Source organism: Felis catus (genome assembly GCF_018350175.1).
Source record: "Felis catus isolate Fca126 chromosome X unlocalized genomic scaffold, F.catus_Fca126_mat1.0 chrX_random_Un_scaffold_80, whole genome shotgun sequence".
NCBI lineage: Eukaryota > Metazoa > Chordata > Mammalia > Carnivora > Felidae > Felis > Felis catus.
This window is the reverse complement of record NW_025408530.1, coordinates 37,624-47,076: the sequence shown is the minus strand read 5'-3', so window position 1 is coordinate 47,076 and position 9,453 is coordinate 37,624. Positions and strand designations below refer to the sequence as shown.

At 40.2% G+C, this 9,453-nt stretch overlaps 1 pseudogene; it reads left to right on the top strand.

The window, feature by feature from the left end:
* The first annotated feature begins 3,123 nt into the window (after positions 1-3,123).
* On the top strand, positions 3,124-3,490 carry LOC123383685 (annotated as a pseudogene).
* The last annotated feature ends 5,963 nt before the right edge of the window (positions 3,491-9,453 follow it).

The window sequence follows — 9,453 nt, the reverse complement described above, 5'->3', positions numbered from 1 at the left end:
GACACGTAGACCAAAGAAATAGAATAGAGACTCCAGAATTGGACCCACAAATGTATGGCCAACTAATCTTTGACAAAGCAGGAAAGAATATCCAATGGAAAAAAGACAGTCTCTTTAACAAATGGTGCTGGGACAACTGGACAGAAACATGCAAAAGAATGAAACTAAACCACTTTGTTACACCAATCACAAAAATAAACTCAAAATGGATGAAGAACCTGAATGTGAGACAGGAAACCATCAAAACCCTAGAGGAGAAAGCAGGAGAAAACTTCTCTGACCTCAGCCACAGCAGTTTCTTACTTGACACATTTCCAAAGGTAAGGGAATTAAAAGCCAAAATGAACTATTGGGACCTCATGAAGATAAAAAGCTTCTGCACTGCAAAGGAAATAATCAACAAAACTAAAAGGCAACTGACGGAATGTGAAAAGATATTTGCAAATGACATATCGGACAAAGGGCTAGTATCCAAAATCTATAAAGAGCTCCCCAAACTCCACACTCGAAAAACAAATAATCCAGTGACGAAATGGGCAGAAGACATCAATAGACACTTCTCTAAAGAAGACATCCAGATGGCCAACAGGCACATGAAAAGATGCTCAACGTTACTCCTCATCAGGGAAATAAAAATCAAAACCACACTGAGATACCACCTCACGCCGGTCAGAGTGGCTAAAATGAACAAATCAGGAGACTATGGATGTTGGAGAGGATGTGGAGAAATGGGAACCCTCTTGCACTGTTGGTGGGAATGCCAACTGGTGCAGCCTTTCTGGACAACAGTGTGGAGGTTCCCCCCCAAATTAAAAATAGATCTACCCTATGACCCAGCAATAGCACTGCTAGGAACTTACCCAAGGGATACAGGAGCTCTGACGCACAGGGGCACTTGTACCCCAATGTTTATAGCAGCACTCTCAACAATAGCCAAATTATGGAAAGAGCCTAAATGTCCATCAACTGACGAATGGATAAAGGAGATGTGGTTTATATATACAATGGAATACTACTTGGCAATGAGAAAGAATGAAATCTGGCCATTTGTAGCAACGTGGATGGAACTGGAGAGTGTTATGCTAAGTGAAATAAGTCAGGAAGAGAAAGACAGATACCATATGTCTTCACTCCTATGTGGATCCTCAGAAACTTAACAGAAGACCAGGGGGGAGGGGGAGGGGGAAGAATAGTTACAGAGAGGGAAGGAGGCAAACCATAAGAGACTCTTAAATACTGAGAACAAACTGAGGGTTGATGGGGGGTGGGGGAGAGGGGAAAGTGGGTGATGGGCATTGAGGAGGGCGCCTGTTGGGATGAGCACTGGGTGTTGTATGGAAACCAATTTGACAATAAATTATATTTAAAAAATAAAAAAATAAAAATAAATAAATAAAGGAATGTATAGAGCAGTGTAGCAGGCTGGAACTCACACAGGACTTGATATATTACAGTCTTGAGTCAGAATTCTTTCCTTCCCAAGAAACCTTAGTTTTCATTATTAAGGAAGCTATGGAGTATAATCTCCTTACTTAAAGTCAACTAATTGTAGATGTTAATCATAGCTACAAAATACCTAGACCAGTGTTTGACTACACAACTGAGCACCATAGCCTAGCTAAGTTGATGTGTGAAATTGACCATCACAGCCCTGCTCTTCTTATATTGACATCTGTACAATCTCCTTAAACTATTACTAATCTCAAAGTAAAGACAATAACAAAGTCGTACTTCAACATAACGTGAAACAACTCAAAACACACTAACCCTTTTACCAGTAGAGATGCAAGCCCTTGGGTGATGTTCCTTCTTCTACTTGATATCTTTTAATGTAAATACTGTGAAATAAAATCAATTCATCTTATGAAACATGATATGGGGATAACAGAGGAAAGGAAAACTATATTTGTTCTATCTATCTATTGATGAATGTATACACACACACATATGGACGCACACGCACACACACACACACACACACACACACACACATGCACACACACCCCTACATAGAAACATGTTCATAACAAAGAAGAAATACTCATAACAATTACAGTTCTCATTTCTGCAACTGGTCAAATGGTTGTCGGTATTTATATCTACCATCTTTCATTTCCCTTTCCTCTGTGCCAAAAAAAAAAAAAAAAAAAAAAAAACCAAAAAACATTTGGTCATTGTTCTTTGACTAACTCATACCGGAAGGTCTGGGCCGCTAATAGTCCTGCCTGAATTGGGTTGCTGTGGTTTTCCATTGACCTAAACCACAGGCCGTGGTAGTACTAAGAGATACTGTGAGGGATCTCTTGTATTCCAGACATCCAGACACACTCTTCCTTACCTACATTGTTGAGTAACAGTCTTTGATAATCAGGATCAGTCACTCCAGCCAGTACAGTAACTGCCTTCCTTGACTGGTGACCCAGAGACATGAGGAGCCCAATGTGGCTGGGTGGCAGTCCTAACTCCCAATTCAATGTGTCCTCTGCTGGAAACCTTCATCCCTATGAGACTAAGGCCTCTAGGTCAGCAGAACACAATGTTATGGGAGCAGGAAGCAAACATTTTTCTAGTGGGTCCCTTTGATTCTTGGACCCTGCCTATGGGAGGAACAGGGTCATATGTTGGATACTGATTCAGAGTATATACAGCCTTCTGCAGAGCCTTGACCCAGTCTTAGAAGGTATTGCCATCTTGGGACACCTGCGTGGCTCAGTTGGTTAAGCGTCTGACTTCAGCTCAGGTCATGATCTCGCAGTCCGTGAGTTTGAGCCCCACGTCGGGCTCTGTGCTGACAGATCAGAGTCTGGAGCCTGTTTTGGATTCTGTGCCTCCCTCTCTCTCTGACCCTCCCCCGTTCATGCTCTGTCTCTCTCTGTCTCAAAAATAAATAAGCGTTTTTAAAAAAAGGCCATTCTACCATTCTATCAAGTCAGTTGCTTCAAGAAGGTGGAAAACATGGTGATGCCAATGAATTCCATGAGCATGGGCCCATTGCTGTGCTTCTTTTGCTATGAAGGGAGTTCTTTGATCAGAAGTAATGCTGTGTGGAATACCATGATCGTGGATAAGGCACCTGTAAGTCCATGGATAGTAGTCTGGTCAGAATAATTGTATACACTTCCTTTCCAACCTGGGCCCAGCAGAACGGCTCCTGCAAAGGAGGATGGTGAGAAGAATAAGGTCCATTCTGCCATTATTGAGATAGTGACCAGAGAACACACCATCAACATTCACAAGTGCATCCGTGGAGTAGGTTTCAAGAAGCGTGCCACTGGGCACTCAAAGAGACCCAGAAATTTGCCATGAAGGAGATGGGAACAAAGCTGTCTGGGCTAAAGGAATAAGGAATGTTCCATACCATATCCATGTGTGGTTGTCCAGGAAACGTAACAAAGATGAAGATTCACCAGACAAGCTCTATACACTGGTTACCTTTGTACCTGTCACCACTCTCAAAAATCTACAGACAGTTGATGTGGATGGGAATTAATCACTTATTGTCAAATAAAGGTATAAAACTGGGGGAGGGGGAGAATAATTGCATGCAGGGAAGGAAAAATGTGTATCCAGAGTGTCTATTCCAGCAAGAAAAAACGTTGCCCCTTCCAAGATGGAGGCAGCCCAACATAATCATCCTGCTGCCATGCTGACCAGTCTTGGAAATGGTATCATACTGGGGGCTAAGTGTTGTTGGTCTCAGTTGCTGGCAGATTGGTCACTTAGCAGTGGTTGTAGCCAGGTTATTCTTGCTGAATAGAAGTCCATGTTGGTGAGCCCATGCATCACTTCCATGCCTTCCACCATGGCCACTTTGTGGTCATCATCTACTGGGCGATGACATGGGGTGGCTGAGGAAAAGGCTGACTAGTATCCACAGAACAGGTCATCCTATCCATTTGATTATTAAAGTCCTCCCCTGCTGAAGTTACACTTTGGTGAACATTCACATGGGACATAAATGTCTTTATGCCTTTTGCCCATTCAGAGATATCTATTCACAATACCTTGTACCCAGACCTCCCTGCCACCAATTTTCCAATCATGCTCCTTCCAAGTCTTTGACCATCCAGCCAAACCATTGGCAACAGCCCATGAATTGTTGTATAATCGCACATCTAGCCATTTCTCCTTCCAAGAAATGTGAACAACCAGGTGTGCTGCCCCTAAGTTGTGCCCACTGGAAGGATTTATCTTCACCATCTTCCTTCAGGAATGTCCCAGAGAGGTGCTGCAGTGTTGTAGATGTCCACATCTGGGTAGTGCCTGCATATCGTGCAGAACCATCAGCAAACCAGGCCCAAGTCTTCTCTTCCTCTGTCAACTGATCATAGGGAACTCATAAGGCCATAGGTGCAGGCTTGGAGAGAGGAGCGGTGTAGCAGGAGTGGGGTCCAGGGGCATTATGGCCACTTTTTCACTTTTCACTTCTTTGTGCCTTCAGGGCCTGCTCAAGCGTGGTTACATATATACCACTTCCATTTGATGATGTCCATGCCCAACTTTATGGCTTGGTGAGTCAGATAACACCCAATTTATGATGGGCGGCTGAGGTCACATGATAATATAGTGGCCCATGTTCAAGCATCCAGTCTCTCCTAAAGCCCAGAAGGAAATCAAAAGCTGTTTTGCAAAAGCAGAGTAGTTATCTGCAGAGGATAGCAGGGCTTTGCTCCGAAATCTAAGGTCCTGTGCTGTGATTCACCTAAAGGAGCCTGCCAAAGGTTCCAACTCCAAACACCATCCCTATCTGCCACTGACACTTCAAACATCCATTGGGGCTGCTGAATCATGTGGCCCAAGTGACAAAGCGTGCACATCATCTTAGGTCTGCTGCAGAGCCTTCTCTTAATCTGGGTCCCACTCAAAATTAGCAGGTTTTTAGAACACTTGGTAAATGGGTTGAAATAATACACCCCAAGGAGGAATACATTGCCTCCAAAATCCAAAAAGACTCACTAGGTGTTGTGCCTCTTTTCCTGGCCGTAGGAAGGGACAGATGCAACAACTTATCCTTCACCTTAGAAGGGATATCTCAACATGCCTGATACCACTAGACCTATTGGAATTGCACTTAGGTGGAAGGATCCTGAATTTTTGTCAGATTTATTTCCTACCCTCTGACACGCAACTGTCTTACCAGTCAGTCTAGAGTAGTTGCTGCTTCTTGCTTACCAGGTCCAATCAGGATAATGTCATCAATGTAATGAACCAATGTGATGCCTTGTGTAAAGAAAAAGTGGTCAAGGTTCCCGTGGGTTAAATTATGATTTAGGCCTGGAGAACTGATATACTCCTGGGGTAGGACAATGAAGGAGTAATGTTGGCAAATGGTTTCTAGTGGTATTTACTAATAGTATCAAAGAAAAAGCATTTTCCAGATGTTTTGGGTCTAATTGTGACTTCTAAAAAGGTGTTGATGTCTTAACCTCCAGTACCTGTGAATGTGACTCTACTTGGCAAAAGGGACTTTTGCAGATGATTAAGTTAAGGTCCTTAGGGTGGGCTCTAATCCCATATCCCAATTTGGATGCAGATCCAGACAAGTAAAGAGGGCTAGCAATATGAAAACACAGCGGGAAGATGGCCATCTGGAAGCCAAGGAATGCCTGAAGCTACCAGAAGCTAGGAGAGAGTCATGGAACAGATTTTCCCTCACAGTCTTCAGAAAGAACCAATCCTACCAACACCTTGATCTTAGATTTCTGGACTCCAGAACTATGTGACAATAAATTTATCTTACTGAAACCACCCAGTTTGTGGTACAGTGTTATAGCAGTCCCAAGAAATTAATATAATGGATCAATATCCGCATACAAAGAACCAGGGGATATGTTGGAGCTATGTAACCACATCCGCAACAGTAGCTGTAATTAGTAAACTTTACAATAATCCACTGTCATCCTCCAAGATCCATTGTTTCCTGCACGGGCCAAATAGTTGAGTTGAAAGGGGCTGTGGTGGGAATCACCACCCCTTCATCTTTCAAGTCCTTGGTAGTGGCATTAATCTCTACAATCCCTCCACGGAAGTAGTGTTTCTTTTAGCAATATTCCTAGGTAGAGGCAATTCTGGTGGCTTCCCCTTGGCCTTTCCCACTGTAGTACCTCTCACTCCACAGGTCAGGGAGCGAATGTGGGGGTTCCACCAGTTGCTTTGTATGTCTACTCAAATTATGCATTCCAGGACTGTGGAAATAACCACAGGATGAGTTTGAGGAACCACTGTGACCACTGCAAGATGGACCTACACTAAAGCTCCATTGATCGCCTGACCTCACTAAGCCCCTACTCTGACTGTTGATACTGTCCTTTGATGCACAAAAGTTTTTAACTTTCATGAAGTCAAATTTGTCTATTTTTTAGTTCTGTTGCCTGTGATTTTGGTGTCACACTAAAAAAAATCACTGCAAAATCTAATTTCATGAAGCTTTGCCCTATTTTTCTTCTAGGACTTTCATGATTTGTATATTATGTTTAGGTTTTTTTTTTTTTAATCCATTTTGAGTTAATTTTTGTATGTAGTGTTAGGCAAGAGTCAAACTTCATTCTTTTGCACGTGGATATCCAGTTTTATCCACAACATTTTTAAAAAGACTGACCTTTCTGCATTGAATGGTCTTGGAACCCTTTTCAAAAATCATTTGATCATGCATGAGAGGGTTTGTTTCTGAGCTCTTTGTTCTAATCCATTGTTTCATACATGTGTCTATGCCAGTACCAAACTGTTTTGATTACTGTAGCTTTGTACTAAGTTTTGAAATCAGGTAGTATGAGTCCTCAAGCTTTGTCTTCTTTTTTAAGATTGTTTTAGCCATCCAGGGTCCCTTGACATTCCATCAGAATTTTAGGATGGATATTTCTGTTTCTGCAATATCATCATTGGGATTTTGATCAGGATTGTATCAAATGTGTAGATTGCTTTGGGTGGTATTGCCATCCTAATAATATTAAGCATTCCAATCCATGAACATGGAATGTCTTTCCATTTATTTATATCTTCTTTAATTTCTTTTAGCAATATTCTGTAGCTTTCATTATACAGGTCTTTCACTTCCTTGGTTAACTTACTGCCTAAGTATTTTATTCTCTTTGATGCTATTGTAAATTATTTTTTCCCTTAATTTCCTCTTTAGATTGTTCTTTGTTAGTGCGTAAGCATGCAATTTATTTTCTTTGCATGTTGATTTTATATCATGCTACTTTGCTGAATTCATTTATTACTTCTAACAGGGGTTTTTTGGTGTGGAATATTTTGGATTTTGTACTTCTAAGATCATATCATCTGCAAATAGAGATAATTTTACTTTTTCCTTGCCATTTAGGATGTCTTTAATTTCTGTTTCTTGTCTAATTGCTCTAACTAGATCTTCCAATATTCTGTTCAATAGAAATGACAAGAACAGAAATCCTTTCCTTGCTCCTGGCATTAAATGAAAAACTTTCAGTCTTTTGCCACTGACTGCACTGTGAATTTTTCAAATATGCTTTTTTTTTATTATGCTGAGGTAATTTCATTCTATTCCCAGTTTATTGCATGTCTTTATTGTGAAAGGGTGTTGAATTTAGTCAAATGCTTTTTTTTTTTTTTTTGCATCAATTGAGGTGAATGTCTATGTGTGTGTTGGGGGAGGGTGTTTCCTCTTCATTTTCTTGATGTGGTGTATTACATTGATCAATATTTTCATATGTTGAACCATCTTTGCTTTCCAAGAATAAATTCTACTTGGTCATGGTTTACAACCTTTTTCAACATGTTGAATTCAGTTAGCTAGTATTTTATTGAGAATTTTTGCTTCCGTGTTCATAAGGTCTATATTTCTCCTGTATTTTCTAGTCTGGATTTGGTTTCAGGGCATACTGACCTCATGGAATGAGTTAGGAAATACTCTATCCTCTTCAGTGTTTGGAAGAGTTTGAGAAAGAGTAGTGGTTAGTTCTTTAAATGTTTGGTAGAATTTATGAGTGAAGCCATATCAGGTCCAGGGTTTTTCTCTGTTGGGAGGTTTTTCATTATTTACTCAATCCCCTTAGAGGTCTATTCTGATTTTATGTTTCTTCATGATTTAGTCTTGGTAAGCTTTGTGTTTCTAAGAATTTGTCCATTTTATCAAGGCTATCCAGTGTGTTGGTGTACTATTATTTATAGCACTCTCTTATAATTATTTTTATTTCTGTAGGATTGATAGTAAGTAATGTCCCCAGTTTCATATCCGATTTTAGTAATTTGAGTCTTCTCTCTTTCTTCGTTCAACTAGCAAAAAGCTTTGTCAATTTTGTTGATATTTCCAAATAACCAACTTTTGGTTTCATTAATTTTCTCTATACATTTTTATTCTTTATTCAAACAATTAACGCTTGTTTTCTATTTTTTAAAAAATTATTCTTATGGGCAGAATAAATGAGAGAGAGGGAGAGAAAGAGAATCACAAGCAGGCTCTGCGCTGTCAGCACAGAGCCTGATATGAGGCTCAAACTCATGAACCGTGAGATCACGTCCTGAGCCAAAGTCAGACGCTTAACCGACTGAGTCACCCAGGTGTCCTAACTTTTGTCCTTTTTATTCAAAAAAACAACAAACTTTTGGGTTCACTGATTTTCTCTAGTTTTCTATTCTAATTTTTATTTTCTCTGTTCTATTCTGTTTTTTATTATTTAATTTATTTTTTTTTTAATTTACACTCAATTCTTTATTCCTCTTTTCCTTCTGCTGACTCTGGGTGTAGTTTTTCTTCTTTCTCTTGTTCCTTAAGTTGAAAAGTTAGGTTGTCGATTTGAGATAATTCTCCTTTTTTAGTGTAAGCATTTATAGCTATACATTTCCAACAGAATTTCCCCATCTTATATGTGCTGTGGCTGCTAAGCACAAATCTTTGGTGTATGCATAAAATAAAGCACATTTTTTATTCTTTTCTTTCTGATAGGTTTAAAAAGAAGATACAGCAAAATGATACATGGTTTTCATTTTGATGTTACCCACATTAGATGGAATACAACAAAGTGATCCTCATGGTAACCACAAAGAAAATAGCTATAGAATACACACACACACACACACACACACACACACACACACACAAGAGAATTGGACAATCCCAAAGAGAGGTGGCAGGTAACACAATGGCTACTTCCCCAACAACAGACCTCTCTCAATGGACAAAAACCATGAAATTATTTGTGTCCCATATGAATGCTCATTAAAGGCTGACATGAATCAGGGAAGATTTTAAGAATCAAGTGGGAAAAAGAATGAAATCTGGCCATTTGCAGCAATGTGGATGGAACTGGAGGGTATTATGCTAAGTGAAATAAGCCAGGCAGAAAAAGACAGATACCATATGTTTTCACTCATATGTGGATCCTGAGAAACTTAGCAGAGGACCATGGGGGAGGGAAAGGGGGAAAAAAGTTACAGAGAGGGAGGGAGGCAAACCATAAGAGACTCTTAAGGACTGAG